At 35.9% G+C, this 27263-nt stretch overlaps 1 pseudogene; it reads right to left on the reverse strand.

The window, feature by feature from the left end:
• Nucleotides 1–2687: 2687 nt before the first annotated feature.
• Nucleotides 2688–3408, reverse strand: LOC149208713 (xylan glycosyltransferase MUCI21 pseudogene; annotated as a pseudogene).
• Between the last annotated feature and the right edge of the window lie 23855 nt (nucleotides 3409–27263).

Here is a 27263-nt window from a genome sequence, read left to right on the forward strand (position 1 = left end):
TAGCATGGTTAACCATGGTTTACTATGATTGACCATGATTGATATTATAAACCCAAGGGAATAATAAACCTAAGGGATTGATATTATAAACCAAAGGGAATAATAAACACAAGGGATTAATACTAAAACCCCAAGAGATTATGAAACCAAGCAAATAATATTAAACCCAAGGGACTAATATTATAAACCCAATGTATATAGACCCTAATATAAATATTATAAACACTAAAATAAACATGGTTAACCATGGTTGATTTTCATATTGACACAATCCTTGTCACAATGTGACATTCGATGATGGTTGACCATGGTTGATTTTCATATTGACACAATCCTTGTCACAATGCGACATTTGATGATGGTTGACCATGGTTGGCTATGATTGACAATAGTTGACCATGATTGATACTATAAACCTAAGAGAATAATAAACCCAAGTGATTGATATTATAAACCAAAGAGAATAATAAACCTAAGGGATTAATGCCAAAACCCCAAGGGATTATGAACCCAAGGGAATAATATTAAATCCAAGGGACTAATATTATAAACCCAAGGTATATAAACCCTAAGATAAATATTATAAACACTAAAATAAACATGGTTGACCATGGTTGATTTTTATATTGAGATAATCCTTGTCACAATGCGACATTCAACCATGGTTGACCATGGTTGACCATGGTTGGCTATGATTAATGATGGTTGACCATGATTGATATTATAAACCTAAGGGAATAATAAACCCAAGGGATTGATTCTATAAAACATGGTTGACCATGATCAACCATGGTTGACCATGATTGTCCATGATTTTCACATGGAGACAAATTTTGTCACAATGCGACAATTGACCATGGTTGACCATGATTGATATTATAAACCCAAGGGATTGATATTATAAATCCAAGGGATTACTACTAAAACCCCAAGGGATTATAAAACCAAGGGAATAATATTAAACCCAAGGGACTAATATTATAAACCCAAGGTATATAAACCCTAAGATAAATATTATAAACACTAAAATCAACATGGTTAACCATGGTTAATTTTCATACTAAGACAATCCTTGTCACAATGCGACATTCAACCATAGTTGACCATGGTTGGTTACGGTTAACAATAGTTGACCATGATTGATAGTATAAACCTAGGGGAATGATAAACTTAATCTATTTTCACATTTTGTATATATATAATGTCAAGGTTCATCTTAATTTCGAACTTAAAAATTAAGGAAAAAATTGTAGGTAGAAGGATTTGATCTCTTCATATACTTGATAAATCCAAAATTAGGATGAATTTATTGCTACCAAATACTTCAACTTAATTTTTCTCCCTTTATACGTAAAGCATTTGAATATTATTGTGAAAAAATTGATACAATTAACACATAACATTTAAAAAAGATTTTAATGTTTAGCATATATAAATTGTTTTAATGTTCACATAACAATTACGCAATTGATTTATATTTTATACACTTTGACTAATACACCATAGTCTCGACTCCGATCACATATCTCAAATATATAAAATGTGGTAAATACGGTGAAAATGGTAAAAATATAAACAGTTACATGTTGTTCTTCAAACGAAAGGGCCGCAACAGAGAAAAATCAAGCTATTACAGTACTTATTCAACACAGCAGCAAAATATTGAAACGATGAGTATTCGCAGAAAGCTAACAAAGACCTAAGCCTGCAAGAGATGCAAAACAGAGAGTGAAGGAGTTAAGAATTTAAAAAGAAAGGCCAAAAATGACGCGTGCTCTGATACCATGTCAGTCCAGGATATAACTCCTCAAAACAGAAACTCTTTATATTATTCATTTAGGTAGTTCATTGTTATATACAATAGGGAGTGACTCTTCGGTTCATCTCCCGACTCTCTATTTTCTCTGTTATTTATTTACATTAATATTAATTACAACTATTCATCCAATCCTTAAGATTAGATATCAACATAGTTTTATATTTAAAATATTATAAAATATTTTATTTATAATTATCCTAAACTAAAAAATTTAATGCAACGCTTGAATTGTATAAATTAAATAACAATTATCTTATACTTATTTCAAAATATACCCCTTATTTTAAATTTATTATTTATATCAAATTAAAAATATAATTAAGAATTTACAATATTAAATTTAATATTGTAAAATAATACTTATCAACTAAATAACATATATTCCGTAATTACATTTGATAAATAATAAATTACAAAATTACACTTAATTAACAGCGTTTAAAACATATATAACTGATTTATCATATCATCTATCTCGAAATAACATTGTTCTTAAAAGATAAAAAAAATAAACCATGCTACTCATGCTCCTGCAACATTCTTTCTTTTTTTCTAACACCATATTTGTGGGCAGATACTCAATATCTTCAACTCTGGTTCTGGATATAAATTTACATGAATGCAAATTCCCCATTACGATTTTCTTGATTCTCTCACGCCTCCATTCGCATTACTTTTGGAGTGAAGCAGACCCAATGCTTTGATCAACATCCGCTTCAAGCGAGGAAAATGCAACCATTCTGCTCATGCTCCTGCATCATTCTTTCTTTTTTCTTCGTAATGCTTTCTAACACCATATTTGTGGGTAGATACTCAATATCTACAACTCTGGTTCTAGATATAAATTTACATGAATGCAAAATCCCCATTACGATTTTCTTGATTCTCCCACGCCCCCATTCACATTACTTTTGGAGTGAAGCAGATCCAATGCTTTGATCAACATCCGCTTCAAGCGAGGCAAATCTAATTTCACATTCTTTTGTCCATGTACATCTCCTTCGTCGCATTCCACCCTCTACGATTCACTGACTGTGGATCCCTCAGATACAGATGATCCTTGGGATATTCATCATACAATGAGCTTTCCTGCTGCAGGATTTGGTACTCAAGGTATTCGACTGTATCTATCTTCATGGCTGCCCCCCTGAAGAAAGTCCGAGAAGCCCACTCTATTCCTAGAGGGACAACCTGCACAAAAACACCCCCCGTTGGAAGAAACAGAAAATGTGTCAATGTCGCGCCATGGATTCCCATGAAAACATCGCAGGAATTGATAATTTTGTACATGTCTTTCAATTGGTTGTTCACATCTGGCGACAGAACCATGACCCTGAAACCCAATTTCTCTGCTACCTTAACGATTTCTGTCTGGTTCAAGAAAACTCTGGATCCCTTGCGGGCAATTAGGACAAGTTTAGGCCTCAGCGATTTGAGTAATGAATGTTGGAAGATCGATTTCTTATTGCTATCTTCTAAAGCCTTACAGAGCATATTCTAGAAATCTGTAATTGTATATTTATTTCGACTGAGCGCGGGATCGACCCACAGATCCCCATGACAACGCAGACCTACAATGGCCTCTGGAAAGTAATGGGTTGCAGGATTTATCTCTTCTTTGAAGTCTAATGGGTTGCAGGATTTATCTCTTCTTTGAAGTCCAGGATTTCGTAGGACGAGAACTGCCTTATGATATCCCCGAATTTTGCAGTCCACCAGGGCTTGTGATTTTCTATAACGAAGACCACCTAGCCTTTGAGATGGTAGGAGGTTATGAAAAGGGGGACTATTACATCTGTGAAGTTGTGGAAGAGGTTGCCTGTGTAGCCCCCTTTGGAGAACACTAGCGCTGGAACGGAATAGGTCACTTAGGACTGTGAGGCATGTGCGGGATCTGTTTTTTCCAGCCAACGGCACCAGCAATAGTCCGAAAACAATGGACGAATGCAACGGCCCACCAACAATGGAATCCGAGAAACACTCTCCGCAAAGTTGACCCGTCTATTAGACAAAGTCTGCTCCACCCGCATGCGTTGTGTAAATGTTGGCCGTGGATAATGGGTGGTTCCTATTTCGTATTTCGTATCCTAGCATAGTAATGGTAATGCCCCTGACATAGGGTCGATATAATGGCAAGGGCTAGCCAGCTTACCATAGGGCATTAAATACTCAGGTATATGCATGCTCTATAACAAAATAACACACAGTCTTTGGTGACTACATAAATTAAAAATAAGGGCTGTGTGTTATTTTGTTATAGAGCATGCATATACTTGGGCATTTAATGCCCTATGGCAGGCTGGTTAGCCCTTGCCTCGATATAATACCATATAACACGCCATGCGTTTTTTTCTCTCTCACCCCGCGGCGTGTTATATGGTGTTATATCGGCCCCATGTCAGGCACATTTACTATGCTATAGGATATGAAATAAGAACTGCCTGGATAATGCTTCAGATGAGGCATATTTCTCGCATATTCACTCTCCATAAAATATGTCGGTAGATTATTAAGTTAACACAAAAGTCAATAAATCTTTTTGCACCCAAAGTTTATATATATATATATACTTATCAGCGAATTATAGAGAAGATTCATATAAATAACTCTAAATTATAGACAAGATTGAAGATTCATATAAGCGTGGAAGATTTTGAATTTTGAATTTATGCATTTTAAAATTGCCATAATAAGGGTATATTTCTGGTTTCTATATCTATGGATAGGAACACAATTTTATTTTACATTTTTTTATTTAGATCAACACAATTTTATTTTACATTTTATTTAGATCATTAAAAAATTTGATGTTTTTTATTTAAATTAATTATCTAAAATTTTAATTTATTAATTAATATTTTTAATTAGATTATGAAATTAATTAATATATTTTTTATTTATTTAAAAAATGTAAATTTTAATGGTTAATTTTGAAAAAAAAATTAATAATAATTTAAATTAGAAAAACAAATTAATGTTAATTATCAAAAATTTTAAATTTACTTATTTAGAAAGTAAGACATTGCTATTAAAAATAAATTTTTTGATGTGAAATTGTTGGTTCAACTCCCCACTTGGATTGGGTTATTTTATTGGGCATGATGAAGATGTAGTTCTGCCAAGCTTACAAAAAAAACGTATTAATTCTTATAGAAAAAAAAGTAGCCTAGCCACTTTCAGATTTAGTTATCATCATTGTATAATTTTTTATTTGGAAACCATTTTTAATATGAAAGTATTTTCCTTATTCAATTAGTTTTGCAAAATATTTAAGTGGTTGAATATTTCTTTTAATGATTGTTGTATTCATGTAAGAGCTTTCTCCTTTTTAAGTTGGTGGTGATGATGACATGGTATATATTTATGTATTTGTAACAGTGTATTGAATTTTACATATGTTGGAATTGTTGGATTTAAGTAGTACATATTTTTGTTTATATCTAATTATATATTATCTTAATTTAATTTATATAATATTGAATGTACTATTATAAAGTATTTATTTTTAACATTTAAATTTTAAATTGTTTCTTCTATACTAATATCATTATTCAAAATATTTATTTAATAGTTTATTAAATATATGTTACAATTAAAACAACTCAACCAACCAATAATTATATTCCAAATCTCAACAACCCACTAATTATATTTCAAATCTCAATAACCCACATATTATAGAGAATATTTATATAAATAACTATGTAAATTATAGAGAAGATTCATATAAGCATCTATGTTGATCATGTTAAGGAGATTTTAAATTTTCTTTTCATGCATTTTAAAATTGCCATAATAAGGGTACATTTCTTATTTCCACATGTATTGATAGGAACACAATTTCATTTTACATTTTTTATTTAGGCCATTAAAGAGGTTAATGTCTTTTATTTAAATTAATTATCCAAAACCTCAATTTTATTAATTAACATTTTTAATTTAGATTATGAAACTAATTAATAATTTTTTTAAGTTAATTAAAAAAAGTCAATTTTATCAGTTAATTAAAAAAAAAAAATTAAATAATTTAAATTAAAAAAACAAATTAGTGTTAATTATCAAAAAATTAAATTTATTTATTAAAAAAAGTAAGACATTGTTAAATTATCAAAAATAATTTGTGTATTAATTCCCATTTTATGGAGGGAAAAAAAAGACTCCAGCCACTTTCAAATTTGGTTATTAGCATTGTATAATTTTTTATATAGAAACCATTTTTTAAAGCCATTTTTAATATGAAAGTATTTTCCTTATTCAATTTGTCTTGCAAAATATTTAAGTGGTTGGATATTTTTTTAATGATTGTTGTATTCTTGTAAGAGCTTTCTTTCTTTTAAGTTGGTGGTGATGATGACATGGTCAAAAGGTTTCACTTAGTGAATCTATGATATAGAACATCATTCATGGTATATCATAGAATACCTTAGTTTCATTATATATTGAAAAACACCTCTTAATATATTTTTCCAATTTCAAAATTTCCTTTTTTATTGAATATATATTTTTTTCACAGGGACATTATTGTATGCATATATTGTCAATATTGTTAATACTAGTCATGCCACTTGTGGGAATTGAATCTTGGTGGGGAGGATTCCATTCCTTCCTCCTAATCACCCAAAATAACCCCAATTGACATTTTACTAAATATCCTATAAATGTATTTTTTCTTGATATTTTTAATACCAATTTTTTCTATCTCTAATAAAAAGATAAGACATAACTACTATAATCTTAGAATAAGTACTATAATCTTGAAAATAAAATAAAATAAAGAAAAGAGAGAAAAACGAGTACATTGAAATTCAAACATAGATATGTCACTATATTAATATAGCCTTGGGGTTCAAGGGCACGACTTTATATTATTTTTACCCATTTATTTAGTCTAAGACATGGTCATTCGTGTAAGAAAGATTTTATGTATATAGATATTCTATTTGTAGACTTGAAAAGGTGAACCATCTCAAGTCATGACTTTTGCTTTAGATCTATGATCTTTCAAATAACATTATATTATGGTTTTTGATATATTAATATAAATATTAATTTTTATTAAATCAAATGTATGTACTAATCTTATGATACAAGGAATGCACTAAAATAGAAATAAAAATATCATAATTTCTAGTTAGTGTTAGAAATTTTCAAGGTCTACTTTTAAAACTTAGCAAATGTTGGTGAATCCTCAATTTCAATATGTAATTTTTCCATATATCTACATTTTTCTCTTGAAAATTTTTAATAAGACTCCATAATAGTCTTTAATACAAGGTCAAGATATTTTCTATCATGTTGAAGTAAAGTGTTTTACAAAGGACAAGAGGGGCCTTGTCCATGTAGCTAGGCAAATTCCCTACTAATAAATACTATCATAACTACATAAAATTGGGTTGATATATTGCTTATACCTAAAAGTATTAACTAGACTTTTACAAAACATTTTAAACACTCGTTACATTTGCAAAGCTTGAAAACATAGAACTCAAAAAGCTCAAAAATATCATCAAGAAAGTGGTTAACAAACCACTAAAGTAGTGACAGAGGTTATTGAGAATCTATAGCAAGCTCATCAATTACTATCAAAGAATTTATATGTAAGACAAACACCTCGTCTCAATGTAGAGGATCTCTTGCTATTTAATTTTATCATATTGAAGCATTCAAAGTTTATTGATATTTATTCTCTAGTTAGATGACTTCTTTTGATTTTTTACTTGTGTTTTTTACAAATCATTAAGCTCGAAACCTTTTCTTTGATGCAAAATTCTGATACATATACATTTTTGTGAGACAGAGAGGTAGTTTGAGTGATTTGCATTGATTTCTATTCTAGGTCACAACACTGCTCATATTTTGGGGGAATCGAAAGAAAGACATCATCAAATAATACACGGACACCATTGTGAACTACCAATAATGGCATCACTTCGTCACCGAGGATCATGGAGAGGAGGTTTATGAGTTGGTCTTTCCACAACCGTCCGAGTCTTAGTGTTGTCTTTGTAGGTTTTAACCCCGTACAGAAATTACCTACATACGAATTCTAAAACACAGAAAATAAACAATGCGAGAGAATAACACATAAAACACATATACACAGAGATTTTCCCCTGGATCCCAAAACCGGAACTACCATCTTGATTTTTCATTATGTTCCTTTCAATGTTACAATACATATTTATACATGCCAAAGCATCCAATACCATGGACTGAAAACCATCGCGTCCAAAACCACGGACCGAAAACCATCGCGTCAAACATGTGCGAAAATCATGTACAAAACCATAGGTGGGTCCGCCCAACCTAACATAAGGTCCAAAACCAAAATTTTACCCTTCAAACCCCCTGTGACCTCCCCCCCTTTAACCCCCAGTTAAGTACGTGGGCTAGTCGTGGAAAGAATATAACACAACCCAACATTCTTGTCTGGCTAACTCAAGCCAATTTTGCCCCACATGGGTATATGTGGAAAATGTATCATTTTTGTAAACATGATGTAAAGTGAAATTCCAAGTGTCATTAGTGGAGTACAAACAATCATATGTAATGTAAAGAGTTATGTAATGAAGTTAAAGAGTCATGAGGGTAGTCCAAGAGTCACAAAGGGGAATGCCAAGTGTCACCCTACCCTTTGTTATAAATAGAACCTCATAACTCATAGACCAGGCTTTTGGGAGCCAAGCTTTTGCTAGGCATTTCTTAGAGAGGGCTTGGAGAGTATTGTGACAAGCCTTGGCTTCTCCACAATGTAGAGCGAGTATGTCTCTTTGGAGGAGTAGGCGGTGTTGACTGTAATGTTCCACTATTGGGGCTAGTGGCTGTCATGGTTGTATGTATGGATGGAACTTTCACTTTATATAATATAATAGAGCTAGCACGTTTCATGCATATGTTGTTATTGTAGTTCGACTATTCTGGTTACTTTAGCAATGTATGTAGTTTTAACTTACGCATTGATGTATGGACTATTCCATATGTGATTGTATGAATCTTATTGAAGCATGTTGTTGGTTTAACTCATCACTTTGGATTGTCGACTATTCTGCTTTCCAGTTTGTGATGTCATTCAGCTCGTGTGTTCCTTTCAAGCTGCGTACTATTACAGGCTTCTAAGGGATACACTTATTTTCCCCTTCCGTGTGTTAGAACCTCCCCATGCATCTCTCTTGACTCGCTACAAGGTCACACACTTGCTTTCGAAAAGGATATCTTGCTTACCTCTGCGCGCTATCGCAATCAAGGCATAACTTTACTACCCATTGTTGGGACTCCTACTCCAAATGGTCTGAGGTCTAGTTGGGACTTCTTACCGAGGAGATCCCCTGACATGTTGATGAGTCCAACACCGTCAACACATCCTTTACCTTGCTATCTTCTTCATAACAATTCATCAACTTGTCTCATATCTCTTTGGTTGTATCACAGTAAATGAATTTTAAAAATTCAGATTTAGGAAATCCACTTACAATTGCATTTATTGCATTAGCATTATAAGAAAAATCTAGCTTACCATCTTTGTCAATTAATACATCTGGCTTTTTATACCAACTCAATAATGTATTCTAGACACCTACACCAAGGGATGTTATGTAAGTTATCATTCCTACCTTCCAAAATGCATAATTTGTTCTAGTGAATATAGGAGCTTTTTTGGTGGAAATTCCATCCTGGTTGTCCATGTTTCAGATCTACCTTCTAGTTGTTAGACTATTGCTGAAGGAACTAGATTTGATACCAATTATTAGAAACCAAGAAAATACTAAAAGGGGGGTAAATCAATATTTTAAAAACTTTTAGCAATTATTTAGCCAATTAAACACATTCAACAATGCAACAATGCACCAATCACATAAAATTTGAACACAAGATGTTTATGTGGAAATCCATATAGGAGAAAACCACGTATTATTTTTTATTATGATGTAAATGCAAAAACTAACTGCAAATTACATCAGATTTTGTAAGGACCAACCTATAGAAGGCTCCAACCCCATTTTCTTTGCAAGCACCCACTTGCTAGAAGCACCAACTCCTTGATATTTATAGGCACCCACCTAAAGGAGACTCCAATCCCCTTATCTACAAGCACTTACTTGCTCAACCTACCAGATCCCTTATTTCACACATTTTCAAACTTCAATCTGAGGCTCTTCTATCAAAATATCATTGACACAATTATTAAATATCAGATCTCAATATCTTCTTTGATCTTTGTTCTACAACAACCTCCTTATCTCTAATTCTCTAGTTTAATTAAAGCTCCTCACCAATGTTGCTTCTCCCATACCGATATGCTTTTTTATTAAATTTATTTTCAACAACTTAATTCTCATTGCTTCAGATCTACTATTCTCAAACTCATAACAACTCTAGATCTCAACTAATCTTCATATGCAACCTTTGCACAACACTTATCTTTTGCTCTGTCTCACGCCTTCTTCTCTTCTATCTATTGTTCAATTCCCTCTTTTCTCCTCATTCTATTTAATTTGTCTATGATTCTACGTGTCAACAACAACCACAATTAATCGATTTATATGGGAACTCTACTTCTCATGTTGTTTTTCCTTTTATTTATATACATAGATACTCAAATATATCCCAGAATTAGCTTTAATCATAAAGTATTTTAATTGAAATTTGGCGCCTAATATCACCAAATTTCTGCTCATAGCTCCTTATTTTCTCAGTTCCTTTATGCATGTGACCATGGGTCAAAACTGAGGGCTTAAACACTAGGAGTGTTTATCCCTAGATCATTGCAAAGCAGCTTTACCCTATTATGGCATATTTCCCATTGATTTGATTATCCAATCCTTCTTCATCTTGGACGCATCCGAGAATCTGGTGATCCGGTCCCATTCCTTTTCGCAACGAGGCAACTCCTCTGCTAGCCTAGAAGGCCCTTACACTGGGTCTTAGATCTAGTGATTTGGGATCTAACTTGTTCTAGGCCTCCCAACCTTTTTCTTGGCCCATCTTCCTAATGTTGAATTTCCTCTAGACTCCAAAACCACAAAAAACATTGGATTTCATTAACACCACGAATGCTTGCGAGACAAACTTCTCGTGCAAATCCCGAGGCCCCACATTATCTAACACAACACTGCCAAATCACTCTCTACCAAGTGTCATGGCACATCACTACCATGTGTCACTCGAAAAAGAGCCAAGGCCACTTGGCCATCCATAAATTCCAAATCCACTCGGCAAATGTCATGAACATAAGGTGTCATGTCATCCTGCCACTTGTCTGTGTAATTACTATTTGTTTATAATATTATCGATAATTTATAATAGATATTATTTTATTTTAATGATATAAAAATATTATATATTATATTAAAATTTATATGGATTGGGAGTATGCTCTAAAAAAAAATTTGCATGATTAAGAGCTAGTATTCTTTGTAGGTAAGGAAATAGGTTAAAAACCCAAAACCCAAAGGCATCTGGTAGGAGTGAAACCCTGCCCCTTACAAGCCACCACCAGGTAATTTTGGGTGTAGTGGTTGTCCTTCAATAACGATAATAAGTTTATGTGTATTTGTTAATAACAACTAAAAATGATTGTTCTCACTACTACATAGTAGCTAGTAATAGTTATCTTCACTACTAATTTGAGACCTAAAAATTAAATAATTATATTTTAATATTTTAATAATTAAAATATATATATTATTTTTAAAAAACACTAATTTATAGTTAAACACCATCAAAGAGATGCTCCATATGTGGAGAGCATATAAACGTTGAGAAATGGGTGGAAGATACTTGTACACACCATTCTAATCGATGTTCCTCATAGAGCCATGTGTGGTAATTGCGCTGTATGCTACAAAAAACTATGGAAGAATCTCAATGCGGTGTTTGCCGACACTTTAAAAAAAAAACCAATATGGTTAAAATTTTGATAAAAGATTTTTTAATTAATTTGGTTTAAAAATTGATTGGTAAATGCATTGGAATTATGATTTTAAAGTGTTAAATTTATATAATATTAGGATTTGGAAAAAAATAGAATATTGATTTTATATGTGAATTAAAAATATAATTTAAATAATATTAAATTAATATGATTTTATTAAAAAACATACTTTTCATTTTTTGGGAAAAAATAACGAGTTACAAATTTAAATTAGATTTTTGAATTTTTCTAATAAGATTATTCGAATTGTAACATAGTTATTAACCAGATAGCAGCTTTATATTGTTTGAATTATATTTTTTAATATAAATAAAATCAGCGTTCCCCTCGGCCTCATGTAGAAGAGGAGACCGAGGTTGTGTGGAAGGCTTCTCGGAGGACGGATGCTGCTATCAGTTCCGTCGATGAATTTCCTCGCTGGGGTTTAGCCCTGGAATCAACTAATCGAGGTCCAGGTTGCCTCACGGATTGTTTGACCGGCCGTGTCTGGGCTCTGTGGCAAACTTACAGCCTCACACTGATCTCCAGCACTATGTACCTGAAAGAAAGGTGTACCCAAAGGGTAGAAAATGGATCCATGATATGATGTATGACAAAGCAAAAGCAGATGCTGGAACCGCAAGGCGGGCCCTGGAAACGAATTTTCATGACATTGGAGGTATCTGGCACCATGGAGGCCGTGACACAGGAATCTATGAAAGCTATTATTGCATCTACCGTACCAGAGATTTGTGGATCAACCACCCTCAAGTCCAACCATGTGCTCGATGGCCCAGAAATGATCCCAAGGTAATGTTCCCCGACACAGTTTATGATTTGTCAGATTATAAAAAGCTGTGGTGGGAGTTCATGAATGTGGATGACAGAGAAGAAACCCATTACACAAAGTTGAAATTCAGCACAACGACAGCATCCCAGAAAAATCTACAATGTGAATGGTTTCAGAACTGGTGGACAGATTACGGTGTCAGCAGAACAGCCATGGACCCAGTATATCATGAAAGAAATGAAAGAAAATACTGTCATAGATGCTTTGAGTACAACATTGGGGAATGTTTTCATCGCATATACAACACAGTCAAAGAAATGACCGTTCAAGAGTGGGATCCTTTTCACATGACAAATTATTCCCTCCAGGAATACATGAGAGAGCACTTAGAATGGTATGTCTTAACCAAAGTCCAGCATCAAATCATACTGGGCAAACCCATGATAGTCCGGAGGATTTATACAAAGGCATGTGATGATCTACTTTATAAAAGAAACAGATTCCCTGATCTGACTGTATTTTGATCACGTACCAGTCACAAGGGCTTAATTGTGACCAGAGTTCCCGTGGGCTTTACTGTTTAAAAGCTTCCACAGTGTAAATATTCTCATCTAGTCTTTTCCCGTGGGCTTTTTGTACAAAAGTATCCACTGTGTAGATAGCCATAATGTCTGATTTCTTTTAAGTACATGAATCTACTTTACAGACTATATCTCATGCGTTACCCGAAAGCAATTATTCGGTCTGTTTTATGGACCCGAATATTTGTGCGGAAGTCGCTCTGATAAAAGACTGAAAAGTAATAATTCTTTAAGCTTTAAGTCATTTCTGTCCGACCAACAGTAATGTTTGTCCCCCCTTCTCATCCTATATAAGAAGGGTAAGGTTCATTTGTTGGGCATTGGCATTGTGAGAGTTTTTTTTGTGTGTGTTTGAGTCGAGTGTTCTCCTGCTCTGCATCTGCGGACATCTAGTCTAATCTGCTTGCAACACGAGAAATCACTCAAAGTCCTTAGTTGGTTTGAGAAGCCTGCGTATCAGTGTGCTCGGCACTGATAAGAACCTAAAGTGGCCGAACCATTAGAAGAGTCAAATGTTTGGGTGTTAAGTCTGATTCTGAGACAGAGCCTATAACTCGCCAGAAGCCCCCGGTAGTAACTTGCTCATTTTTGAGCTGTGAAAAGTCCGGTAAATGCGAGATTAGTCTATCTCTGTATAGAATCCATTTCTATAAAAGCTCTGTGAGCATCCTGTAAGAATTTTCTCCATTCTGAAATAAAATGAGTATGCCATTCTGTTATTGAGTACCTTTGTGCATTTATAAGTCCGCTGTGGTAGAAGTTTTCTCTGTGCTTTCATCCCAAGTTCGCAGGAAGTTCGCCAAAAGATCGAAGGGACACCAAGGCCATTTGAAGGCGTGGATGCCGTTGTTGAGGTCGTGAGAGTGTGAAAGATCCAAGTAGGTTCATCACTGGTTCATCAGGAGTTGGCTACCAGAGAAATACGAGGAGACACAGAGAAAGAGCAAGCTCGTGACAGGAGCCCCTGCTAGAAATTGGTATCAGAGCCAGTAACGTCTGGTTCTAAAGGTTGGTACTCAGATCTATATTGTTTTAAGTAAGAATGGAGCCATTCAGAAAGTTTGTTTCATTTCGAGATCTTGAAGAAGATGATTCCCATCCAGAAGAAAATCCTCTTAAAGAAATGTTTGAAAATAGTTCAAGTAGAACCTTAAACTCTGCAGAACTTACTTATGAGGAATTTCAACCTTCTGCAAGATGGGCTTTACCAGATATAACACCCTCTGAAGTCTATAGTGATTTAGCTCCTTTCCATTTAATTGCTGCATCTAGAATCAGCATTAAAGAGTCTGTTAGTCAAGTCCAGGAGAACTCTGAGAGTATTCAGACAATACCACTGCTAAATCCGCAGGCCTTACAAGCAGAAGCAAAAAGGTTAAAGACAAATTATCTGCATCTTGGTTGCATTCGGGTTGGCATCAATCCTTTGGTCCATAAAGGATTAAAAACATTTGTGCTTGCTACTGTTAGAGATCTAACGCACAACAGATATACAGATTCTATAATCGGTGGGATTGTAGCCCCTTTGTCTGATGGCCCTGTATACTTTGATTGTTTCCCAAACTTTTCCATATATGTGTTTGATGAAACCATTAAAGATATCTTACAGCTGCAAATCCATACTACGGGTTTTGATATGAAGAGAAAGAGGAACAATATAGCCATCCAAACCAAAGCCTGTTTCAGACATACCAACACTTTATGGCCAGCAATCCGTCATACTCCCAGTCGAGATTCCAAATCAAGTGTGGTAGTCAAAACTGACCCAAAGAACCAAAAGATTGAACATCTATTGATAAAATGGGAAGATCTGCAATTCCCTGAACATTGGGTTGTAAATTACTCCAGGCCACAAATTCCCCGAAATATCACTTCTGCCAACATAACTGAAAATGCTTCCAATGCAGTTATATCCTTTCCTCGCAGGTCAACTATTGATCGGAGAAGAATAGACGCTGCTTGTAAAACATCCAAATACTACAGAGATCCTTCCACTGTCGATACCGCCTGTTCATCATCATCCTTTTCTTCTTGTAAACATCCACAGCTTTTCGAATTAGCTCAGCTTGTTAATTTTTCTTCTTTAGAAGTAAAATGTCCAGATTGTACAAATGTCGTAAATCTGCTGACCTTAGCCGAACAGAATGATCATCTGCACCATAATCCTCGCACTGGTGTTGCTCCTCCATCCACTTCTATCAGCTCATGCCCGAATCCTAAATGTTCTGATATCCCTTTCCCACATGAGCCTGAGCCCGATTCAGATCATGTTCTCATGATCCATTCAATAGAAGAAGAAGACCCTAGGCTTACTCAGATGATTTGCTTAATGAGACCAGCAAAGCCAAGGTATGGGTTGGGGAAACTTGAGCAATCAGAACTGATTCCAGAATGCAGATTCAAACAGATTCCTTCTGACTGTACAAAGCCTGCAGTCATGGAAATGCATAAGTTTTTTGCACTTATGGATGGATGCTTAAAATCACAAATTAGTTCTAAATGGATGAAAGAAATGTTGAATTGGGATTTGTATACAAATCCTCAAGCAGATGGATTTGACCAAGGATATACCCCAGATCAGAAAAGAAAGTTAGCAACAGACTGGAAACACTATATGGAAGTAAATAATGTTTGGATATCTTTCTACTCATGGAAAGATAAAATTGCTCCTATAAATGTTTTAACTGGTGCTATTTCTAGCAGTATGACTGATAAGCATGGATGGACTGCAATTGATGGATCCACAGTTGAAACCCCTACTACTTTTCCCCCATATAAAGGAATCATCTTGGGAGAAAAAACAAATGCAGCCAAAACCATTCCCCTGGTTCAAAAAGATGATAATGCCTTAGGAATTGATGGTAGAATTCAAAAGGCTAGTGAACAGTTAAATTGGACCAATACTGCTCTAAAGGGTCTAGAAATGAATGTGGCTAAAGCAGAAGATGTAAAGAAGCAAGTAGATATTGTACAGTCTTCACTTAATAGTGTAAATTCTTGTTTGAATAATTTACAGTTTGATTCCAGCATGACTTGTTCTTACACCAAGGAATCATTGAATAAGATTGAAGAAATAGGAGAAAACTTAGTTGGACATATTGATCTAACTAAGACACTCCTTACTGGCTTAAATGAGAAATTTGAAAGGATGCGGGTCACAAAAGTTGAGAAGCCAGTTCCAAATTCTTTCTTGGTGAAAAGAAATATAAAGATTGAGAATCCAATAAGAAATGTACAGAAATTCCCTCTGCTATTCCCCAAAGAAACCACCTCAAAGATTGATGAGTCTGAACACATCAGTATTGCTTCCTTATTTAGGGAACCAGAAACTGAAGAACAAAAGTCTCAGGAAACACAAATCCTCCCAATCTATGAGCCTCTTGAACATAGATTTTCCAGATATTCTGCTCCTGACATTGAAGGGAAGGGAAAATTGCCTGAAGCTCATACTTTCTTCCCTGATTCCCACAGAGAGTGGAACATAGACAACATGAGCATTGGCCAAATTCGCCAGATGATTGATTTAATGTATACTGAATATAAACTCATGTGTCTTAGAGGAAAATCAGAAGTAGATGCTTGCAGAACCATCATCCAATGTTTTACAGGTACTCTTCTCAGATGGTGGGAAACTGAATCTTCTCCTAAACTTATTGAAACCATGGAAGCAGAAGTTCTCAAGGATGAAAAAGGAGATGTTATTCATAATCCTGATGGTACTGTAATAAGCAATATGATTGGTGCGCTAACATCAATGATTTTAGAACATTGGTGTGGATGTGAAACAGAAATTGCCAACAAACATGAGGTCATTTTGATGAACCTCAAATGTCATAAGATGTCTCAATTTGATGACTTCCATAGAGATTGGATGCAGCGAATCTATGAGGTGAAAGATTCCAAAAACCTGCTCTGGAAGCAGGTATATCTAGCTGCTCTACCCTCTAGATTTGTTGACTATATTAGATTGCAAGAAATTTTCCAGTTGCCTTTTGAGTCTTATACATGGGGAGAAATTTACTCCCTTATTACAAAGACATTGGTAAGTCTTTGTACCAGCTCGAAGGTAAACAAGTCTTTGGAAAAACTGTCCAGACTACCAGATAGAAAGTCCATTTGCAGCAAATATGGACTGACAATAGATGACCCATTGGTCAAAAAGAGAAAGTCTAGGAAAAGGGCTAAAAGAGAATTCAAAGAGACTTTCTACAAAAATAGAAGGGATTATCCAAAAAATAAAAGGAAGTATTCTACAAGGGACAAAAGCCATAAAAAGAAGGGCCACTATAAATATATCCCAAAAACCCATTATTATACTCCTTCTGATATCCATTTGCATACATCCAAGCAAGAAAAATGGAACAAAATTACTTGCTGGTTGTGTGGCCAGACTGGGCAGACAGCTTCAAGATGTCCCCAAGGGGAAGAATCAAAGCTTAATAAGGGAAAAAAGACAGTTGTTTATGCTCAAAAGACTAAACAGGTTAAGAAGGAGCATTCAGGCCCAAGCTTTTGCCTGAGATGTAAATCAAAGACCCATGCCACAGAAAGGTGCCCAAATCTTATTATCAAAGACTCAGCCCAGCAGCACCAACTAGAGGAATCGTCTCTTGATTCTTTTAGCACTTCAGAAGAAGAATTTCAAGTTAATATGGGCCAGTATACTGATTCTGAATCATCTGAATGTTCTTGCTCTAATTCGGAAGAATGTGCATGTCATATATTTTATGAAGATGACTCTAAATTTTTGTACAGTTCCAGCGAAGAGGAAGAAAGAACAAAGCCCCCTAAAGAAAAATTCCTAATGGCATCTGCTGAAGAAGAGGCAGAAATGAAGATTTTATCACATATTAGGACAATGGAAGATGGAGCCATGAAGAACCGCCTGATAGAAGCATTCACAGATCTGCTTAAATCAAAAGCTTCAAAAGAATCAGGTAAGAAACCTTTGTTTGTCGATGCATCCTATGAAAGGAACACTAAGTCCTTTCAAATGCACCACCAGAAACTAGGGAAAGTAAGATCCCTTACTTTGGGGGAAGTGAGTGGTGAAATTCACCAACTCAAAGCAGAGATTTCTGCAATCAAAGCTCAAATTGTAGAAATTAAGAAAGGCAAGGAGATTCAAGAAGAAAAAGAAGAAGAATCCTGGAACACAACAACCCATAGCCAAGAAATTCAAGTTGCTGAAGGAAGGTCAGACCCAAATTTTGGTTTCCAAGATATGAGATTGTTTACCATCACATATCAACAACATCATGTCAAGGTAAAAATCTGTATCCAAGGCCAGATATTTTCCATGACTGCATTATTAGATTCTGGTGCAGATATTAATATTCTTAACATCAGAAATGTTCCAGCGAAATATTGGGTCTCTGCTGAAAGAGAAGTTGTAGGCCTAGGAAATAAGAAACTCAAATATGAAATTCCTAGAGCTTCACTATGTTTTGATACCCACTGTGTATACATGAAGTTTGCCATAGCAGACATCCCTGTTGATTGTATATTAGGGAATGTCTTTTTAGCTGCAGTAGAACCTCATGGCTCAGCCAGGTTGAAAGGAAGTAGAGCTGGTTATTTTATTTCTGTACCCACATCTAAAGGTAGAAGAAAAAGAATTGAGCTTCCTTATGTTTCAACTCCAAGAGTTTCTACAATGGTTCAAGCCATGCAGAAATTAGACAAAGCTGAATCTTTGCTATCAGATCTTAAATATCTAAAAAGCACATTGAGAGTAGAAGAACAGCTGAAACTACCCCAAATCAAAAGAAGAATCCAAGAACTGAAAGAAAAATTGGAAGAAAAATGGTGTTCAGAAGAGCCAAATGCCTTTTGGCACAGAAAACAACATACCTTTAAGTTGCCCTATAAAGAAGGATATACAGGAAAGCCTTGTAAAAGCAGAGCAATCCCTATGAGCCAAGAATACAGAGAACTATGCCAAAAAGAAATTCAGCAATTGCTCAACAGAGGATTGATCAGAGAATCCACTAGCCCCTGGAATTGCTATGGATTCTATGTAAACAAAAGAGCTGAACAAATTAGAGGTATCCCTAGACTTGTGATAAATTACAAGCCTCTAAATTCAGTTTTGGCCGATGATACTTATCCCATTCCACATAAAGGAGATTTGATCAGGAGAATTGCAGGAGCCAAAATATTTTCAAAATTTGATTTAAAAGCAGGATTTTGGCAAGTTGCCATTGATGAGGAAGATAAGTTCAAAACTGCTTTTAGTATTCCTGCAGGGCACTATGAATGGAATGTCATGCCATTCGGTCTTAAAAATGCTCCTTCAAAGTTTCAAAAGGTCATGGATGATATTTTTAAGCCATATTTTGATTGGCTACTTGTATATATTGATGATGTTTTAATTTTTTCCAAAAATATTGATGATCACTTCAAACATGTAAATATTTTCATGAAGTTGGTCAAGAAAAATGGGCTTGTGCTTAGCAAAAAGAAAATAGAAGTATTTCAGACTTCTATAAAGTTATTAGGCCACCAGATTTCTAATGGACAAATCTCTCTGCAACAACATGCCATTGACTTTGCAGACAAATTTCCAGATGTCTTAAAGGACAAGACACAACTGCAAAGGTTCCTTGGCTTCCTAAATTATGTAAGCAACTTTTATCAAGACTGTGCCAGTGACAGGAAAGTGCTCAATAAGCGGCTTGGCAAAAATCCCCCTCAATGGTCAGATGCCCATACCAGAGCAGTGCAAGAAATCAAAGCAAAGGTAAAGTCTTTGCCTATATTGTATATAGCAGATGATGAGGCATTCAAGATAGTTGAATCCGACGCCAGTAACATAGGCTGGGGAGGGATTCTAAAACAAAAAGTTGACAAAGAAGAACAAGTAGTACAGTTTGCCTCAGGAGTATGGAACCCAGCAGAACAGAATTACTCTGTTATTGAAAGAGAAGTGAAAGCTGCATGGAATTGCATCAGCAAGTTTGCAGTATATCTAATAAACAAACCTTTTCTTCTCAGAACAGATGCGTCAGCAATGAAGAAAGTCCTATCCAAGGACATCAAGAAACCAGAAGAAGCAAAGTTTGCCAGATGGCAGGCACTCTTTGCAAATTTTGATTTTTCCATTGAGCACATCAAAGGAAAGGACAATTGTCTTCCTGACTTTCTCAGCAGAGAATACCTTGAACAAAACACAACACATATCATGATGATTATTACTGAGTGGGACCAGCACCAAAAACAAGAGGTCTTGAGAACTATTCCAGATAATCAAGACTGGGATACATATAGAGACAACTGGAGACCCACATGGCAATTAAGGAACACAAAAGTCCTTGATGCCAACTTACAGCCTCACACTGATCTCCAGCACTATGTACCTGAAAGAAAGGTGTACCCAAAGGGTAGAAAATGGATCCATGATATGATGTATGACAAAGCAAAAGCAGATGCTGGAACCGCAAGGCGGGCCCTGGAAACGAATTTTCATGACATTGGAGGTATCTGGCACCATGGAGGCCGTGACACAGGAATCTATGAAAGCTATTATTGCATCTACCGAACCAGAGATTTGTGGATCAACCACCCTCAAGTCCAACCATGTGCTCGATGGCCCAGAAATGATCCCAAGGTAATGTTCCCCGACACAGTTTATGATTTTTCAGATTATAAAAAGCTGTGGTGGGACTTCATGAATGTGGATGACAGAGAAGAAACCCATTACACAAAGTTGAAATTCAGCACAATGGCAGCATCCCAGAAAAATCTACAATGTGAATGGTTTCAGAACTGGTGGACAGATTACGGTGTCAGCAGAACAGCCATGGACCCAGTATATCATGAAAGATATGAAAGAAAATACTGTCATAGATGCTTTGAGTACAACATTGGGGAATGTTTTCATCGCATATACAACACAGTCAAAGAAATGACCGTTCAAGAGTGGGATCCTTTTCACATGACAAATTATTCCCTCCAGGAATACATGAGAGAGCACTTAGAATGGTATGTCTTAACCAAAGTCCAGCATCAAATCATACTGGGAAAACCCATGATAGTCCAGAGGATTTATACAAAGGCATGTGATGATCTACTTTATAAAAGAAACAGATTCCCTGATCTGACTGTATTTTGATCACGTACCAGTCACAAGGGCTTAATTGTGACCAGAGTTCCCTGGGCTTTACTGTTTAAAAGCTTCCACAGTGTAAATATTCTCATCTAGTATTTTCCCGTGGGCTTTTTGTACAAAAGTATCCACTGTGTAGATAGCCATAATGTCTGATTTCTTTTAAGTACATGAATCTACTTTACAGACTATATCTCATGCATTACCCGAAGAATTATTCGGTCTGTTTTATGGACCCGAATATTTGTGCGGAAGTTGCTCTGATAAAAGACTGAAAAGTAATGATTCTTTAAGCTTTAAGTCATTTCTGTCCGACCAACAGTAATGTTTGTCCCCCCTTCTCATCCTATATAAGAAGGGTAAGGTTCATTTGTTGGGCATTGGCATTGTGAGAGTTTTTTTGTGTGTGTTTGAGTCGAGTGTTCTCCTGCTCTGCATCTGCGGACATCTAGTCTGATCTGCTTGCAACATGAGAAATCACTCAAAGTCCTTAGTTGGTTTGAGAAGCCTGCGTATCAGTGTGCTCGGCACTGATAAGAACCTAAAGTGGCCGAACCATTAGAAGAGTCAAATGTTTGGGTGTTAAGTCTGATTCTGAGACAGAGCCTATACCTCGCCAGAAGCCCCCGGTAGTAACTTGCTCATTTTTGAGCTGTGAAAAGTCCGGTAAATGCGAGATTAGTCTATCTCTGTATAGAATCCATTTCTATAAAAGCTCTGTGAGCATCCTGTAAGAATTTTCTCCATTCTGAAATAAAATGAGTATGCCATTCTGTTATTGAGTACCTCTGTGCATTTATAAGTCCGCTGTGGTAGAAGTTTTCTCTGTGCTTTCATCCCAAGTTCGCAGGAAGTTCGCCAAAAGATCGAAGGGACACCAAGGCCATTTGAAGGCATGGATGTCGTTGTTGAGGTCGTGAGAGTGTGAAAGATCCAAGTAGGTTCATCACTGGTTCATCAGGAGTTGGCTACCAGAGAAATACGAGGAGACACAGAGAAAGAGGTTCATCACTGGTTCATCAGGAGTTGGCTACCAGAGAAATACGAGGAGACACAGAGAAAGAGCAAGCTCGTGACAGGAGCCCCTGCTAGAAATTGGTATCAGAGCCAGTAACGTCTGGTTCTAAAGGTTGGTACTCAGATCTATATTATTTTAAGTAAGAATGGAGCCATTCAGAAAGTCTGTTTCATTTCGAGATCTTGAAGAAGATGATTCCCATCCAGAAGAAAATCCTCTTAAAGAAATGTTTGAAAATAGTTCAAGTAGAACCTTAAACTCTGCAGAACTTACTTATGAGGAATTTCAGCCTTCTGCAAGATGGGCTTTACCAGATATAACACCCTCTGAAGTCTATAGTGATTTAGCTCCTTTCCATTTAATTGCTGCATCTAGAATCAGCATTAAAGAGTCTGTTAGTCAAGTCCAAGAGAACTCTGAGAGTATTCAGACAATACCACTGCTAAATCCGCAGGCCTTACAAGAAGAAGCAAAAAGGTTAAAGACAAATTATCTGCATCTTGGTTGCATTCGGGTTGGCATCAATCCTTTGGTCCATAAAGGATTAAAAACATTTGTGCTTGCTACTATTAGAGATCTAACGCACAACAGATATACAGATTCTATAATCGGTGGGATTGTAGCCCCTTTGTCTGATGGCCCTGTATACTTTGATTGTTTCCCAAACTTTTCCATATATGTGTTTGATGAAACCATTAAAGATATCTTACAGCTGCAAATCCATACTACGGGTTTTGATATGAAGAGAAAGAGGAACAATATAGCCATCCAGACCGAAGCCTGTTTCAGACATACCAACACTTTATGGCCAGCAATCCGTCATACTCCCAGTCGAGATTCCAAATCAAGTGTGGTAGTCAAAACTGACCCAAAGAACCAAAAGATTGAACATCTATTGATAAAATGGGAAGATCTGCAATTCCCTGAACATTGGGTTGTAAATTACTCCAGGCCACAAATTCCCCGAAATATCACTTCTGCCAACATAACTGAAAATGCTTCCAATGCAGTTATATCCTTTCCTCGCAGGTCAACTATTGATCGGAGAAGAATAGACGCTGCTTGTAAAACATCCAAATACTACAGAGATCCTTCCACTGTCGATACCGCCTGTTCATCATCATCCTTTTCTTCTTGTAAACATCCACAGCTTTTCGAATTAGCTCAGCTTGTTAATTTTTCTTCTTTAGAAGTAAAATGTCCAGATTGTACAAATGTCGTAAATCTGCTGACCTTAGCCGAACAGAATGATCATCTGCACCATAATCCTCGCACTGGTGTTGCTCCTCCATCCACTTCTATCAGCTCATGCCCGAATCCTAAATGTTCTGATATCCCTTTCCCACATGAGCCTGAGCTCGATTCAGATCATGTTCTCATGATCCATTCAATAGAAGAAGAAGACCCTAGGCTTACTCAGATGATTTGCTTAATGAGACCAGCAAAGCCAAGGTTTGGGTTGGGGAAACTTGAGCAATCAGAACTGATTCCAGAATGCAGATTCAAACAAATTCCTTCTGACTGTAAAAAGCCTGTAGTCATGGAAATGCATAAGTTTTTTGCACTTATGGATGGATGCTTAAAATCACAAATTAGTTCTAAATGGATGAAAGAAATGTTGAATTGGGATTTGTATACAAATCCTCAAGCAGATGGATTTGACCAAGGATATACCCCAGATCAGAAAAGAAAGTTAGCAACAGACTGGAAACACTATATGGAAGTAAATAATGTTTGTATATCTTTCTACTCATGGAAAGATAAAATTGCTCCTATAAATGTTTTAACTGGTGCTATTTCTAGCAGTATGACTGATAAGCATGGATGGACTGCAATTGATGGATCCACAGTTGAAACCCCTACTACTTTTCCCCCATATAAAGGAATCATCTTGGGAGAAAAAACAAATGCAGCCAAAGCCATTCCCCTGGTTCAAAAAGATGATAATGCCTTAGGAATTGATGGTAGAATTCAAAAGGCTAGTGAACAGTTAAATTGGACCAATACTGCTCTAAAGGGTCTAGAAATGAATGTGGCTAAAGCAGAAGATGTAAAGAAGCAAGTAGATATTGTACAGTCTTCACTTAATAGTGTAAATTCTTGTTTGAATAATTTACAGTTTGATTCCAGCATGACTTGTTCTTACACCAAGGAATCATTGAATAAGATTGAAGAAATAGGAGAAAACTTAGTTGGACATATTGATGTAACTAAGACACTCCTTACTGGCTTAAATGAGAAATTTGAAAGGATGCAGGTCACAAGAGTTAAGAAGCTAGTTCCAAATTCTTTCTTGGTGAAAAGAAATATAAAGATTGAGAATCCAATAAGAAATGTACAGAAATTCCTTTTGTTGTTCCCCAAAGAAACCACCTCAAAGATTGATGAGTCTGAACACATCAGTATTGCTTCCTTATTTAGGGAACCAGAAACTGAAGAACAAAAGTCTCAGGAAACACAAATCCTCCCAATCTATGAGCCTCTTGAACATAGATTTTCCAGATATTCTGCTCCTGACATTGAAGGGAAGGGAAAATTGCCTGAAGCTCATACTTTCTTCCCTGATTCCCACAGAGAGTGGAACATAGACAACATGAGCATTGGCCAAATTCGCCAGATGATTGATTTAATGTATACTGAATATAAACTCATGTGTCTTAGAGGAAAATCAGAAGTAGATGCTTGCAGAACCATCATCCAATGTTTTACAGGTACTCTTCTCAGATGGTGGGAAACTGAATCTTCTCCTAAACTTATTGAAACCATGGAAGCAAAAGTTCTCAAGGATGAAAAAGGAGATGTTATTCATAATCCTGATGGTACTGTAATAAGCAATATGATTGGTGCGCTAACATCAATGATTTTAGAACATTGGTGTGGATGTGAAATAGAAATTGCCAACAAACATGAGGTCATTTTGATGAACCTCAAATGTCATAAGATGTCTCAATTTGATGACTTCCATAGAGATTGGATGCAGCGAATCTATGAGGTGAAAGATTCCAAAAACCTGCTCTGGAAGCAGGTATATCTAGCTGCTCTACCCTCTAGATTTGTTGACTATATTAGATTGCAAGAAATTTTCCAGTTGCCTTTTGAGTCTTATACATGGGGAGAAATTTACTCCCTTATTACAAAGACACTGGTAAGTCTTTGTACCAGCTCGAAGGTAAACAAGTCTTTGGAAAAAGTGTCCAGACTACCAGATAGAAAGTCCAGTTGCAGCAAATATGGACTGACAATAGATGACCCATTGGTCAAAAAGAGAAAGTCTAGGAAAAGGGCTAAAAGAGAATTCAAAGAGACTTTCTACAAAAATAGAAGGGATTACCCAAAAAATAAAAGGAAGTATTCTACAAGGGATAAAAGCCATAAAAAGAATGGCCACTATAAATATATCCCAAAAACCCATTATTATACTCCTTCTGATATCCATTTGCATACATCCAAGCAAGAAAAATGGAACAAAATTACTTGCTGGTTGTGTGGCCAGACTGGGCATACAGCTTCAAGATGTCCCCAAGGGGAAGAATCAAAGCTTAATAAGGGAAAAAAGACAGCTGTTTATGCTCAAAAGACTAAACAGGTTAAGAAGGAGCATTCAGGCCCAAGCTTTTGCCTGAGATGTAAATCAAAGACCCATGCCACAGAAAGGTGCCCAAATCTTATTATCAAAGACTCAGCCCAGCAGCACCAACTAGAGGAATCGTCTCTTGATTCTTTTAGCACTTCAGAAGAAGAATTTCAAGTTAATATGGGCCAGTATACTGATTCTGAATCATCTGAATGTTCTTGCTCTAATTCGGAAGAATGTGCATGTCATATATTTTATGAAGATGACTCTGAATTTTTGTACAGTTCCAGCGAAGAGGAAGAAAGAACAAAGCCCCCTAAAGAAAAAGTCCTAATGGCATCTACTGAAGAAGAGGCAGAAACGAAGATTTTATCACATATTAGGACAATGGAAGATGGAGCCATGAAGAACCGCTTGATAGAAGCATTCACAGATCAGCTTAAATCAAAAGCTTCAAAAGAATCAGGTAAGAAACCTTTGTTTGTCGATGCATCCTATGAAAGGAACACTAAGTCCTTTCAAATGCACCACCAGAAACCAGGGAAAGTAAGATCCCTGACTTTGGGGGAAGTGAGTGGTGAAATTCACCAACTCAAAGCAGAGATTTCTGCAATCAAAGCTCAAATTGTAGAAATTAAGAAAGGCAAGGAGATTCAAGAAGAAAAAGAAGAAGAATCCTAGAACACAACAGCCCATAGCCAAGAAATTCAAGTTGTTGAAGGAAGGTCAGACCCAAATTTTGGTTTCCAAGATATGAGATTGTTTACCATCACATATCAACAACATCATGTCAAGGTAAAAATCTGTATCCAAGGCCAGATATTTTCCATGACTACATTATTAGATTCTGGTGCAGATATTAATATTCTTAACATCAGAAATGTTCCAGCAAAATATTGGGTCTCTGCTGAAAGAGAAGTTGTAGGCCTAGGAAATAAGAAACTCAAATATGAAATTCCTAGAGCTTCACTATGTTTTGATACCCATTGTGTATACATGAAGTTTGCCATAGCAAACATCCCTGTTGATTGTATATTAGGGAATGTCTTTTTAGCTGTAGTAGAACCTCATGGCTCAGCCAGGTTGAAAGGAAGTAGAGCTGGTTATTTTATTTTTGTACCCACATCTAAAGGTAGAAGAAAAAGAATTGAGCTTCCTTATGTTTCAACTCCAAGAGTTTCTACAATGGTTCAAGCCATGCAGAAATTAGACAAAGTAGAATCTTTGCTATCAGATCTTAAAGATCTAAAAAGCACATTGAGAGTAGAAGAACAGCTGAAACTACCCCAAATCAAAAGAAGAATCCAAGAACTGAAAGAAAAACTGGAAGAAAAATGTTGTTCAGAAGAGCCAAATGCCTTTTGGCACAGAAAACAACATACCATTAAGTTGCCCTATAAAGAAGGATATACAGGAAAGCCCTGTAAAAGCAGAGCAATCCCTATGAGCCAAGAATACAGAGAA

This window comes from Pinus tabuliformis, chromosome 1_2 (assembly GCF_031772625.1).
Source record: "Pinus tabuliformis cultivar Carrire ecotype Pingquan chromosome 1_2, CPIR1, whole genome shotgun sequence".
Lineage (NCBI taxonomy): Eukaryota > Viridiplantae > Streptophyta > Pinopsida > Pinales > Pinaceae > Pinus > Pinus tabuliformis.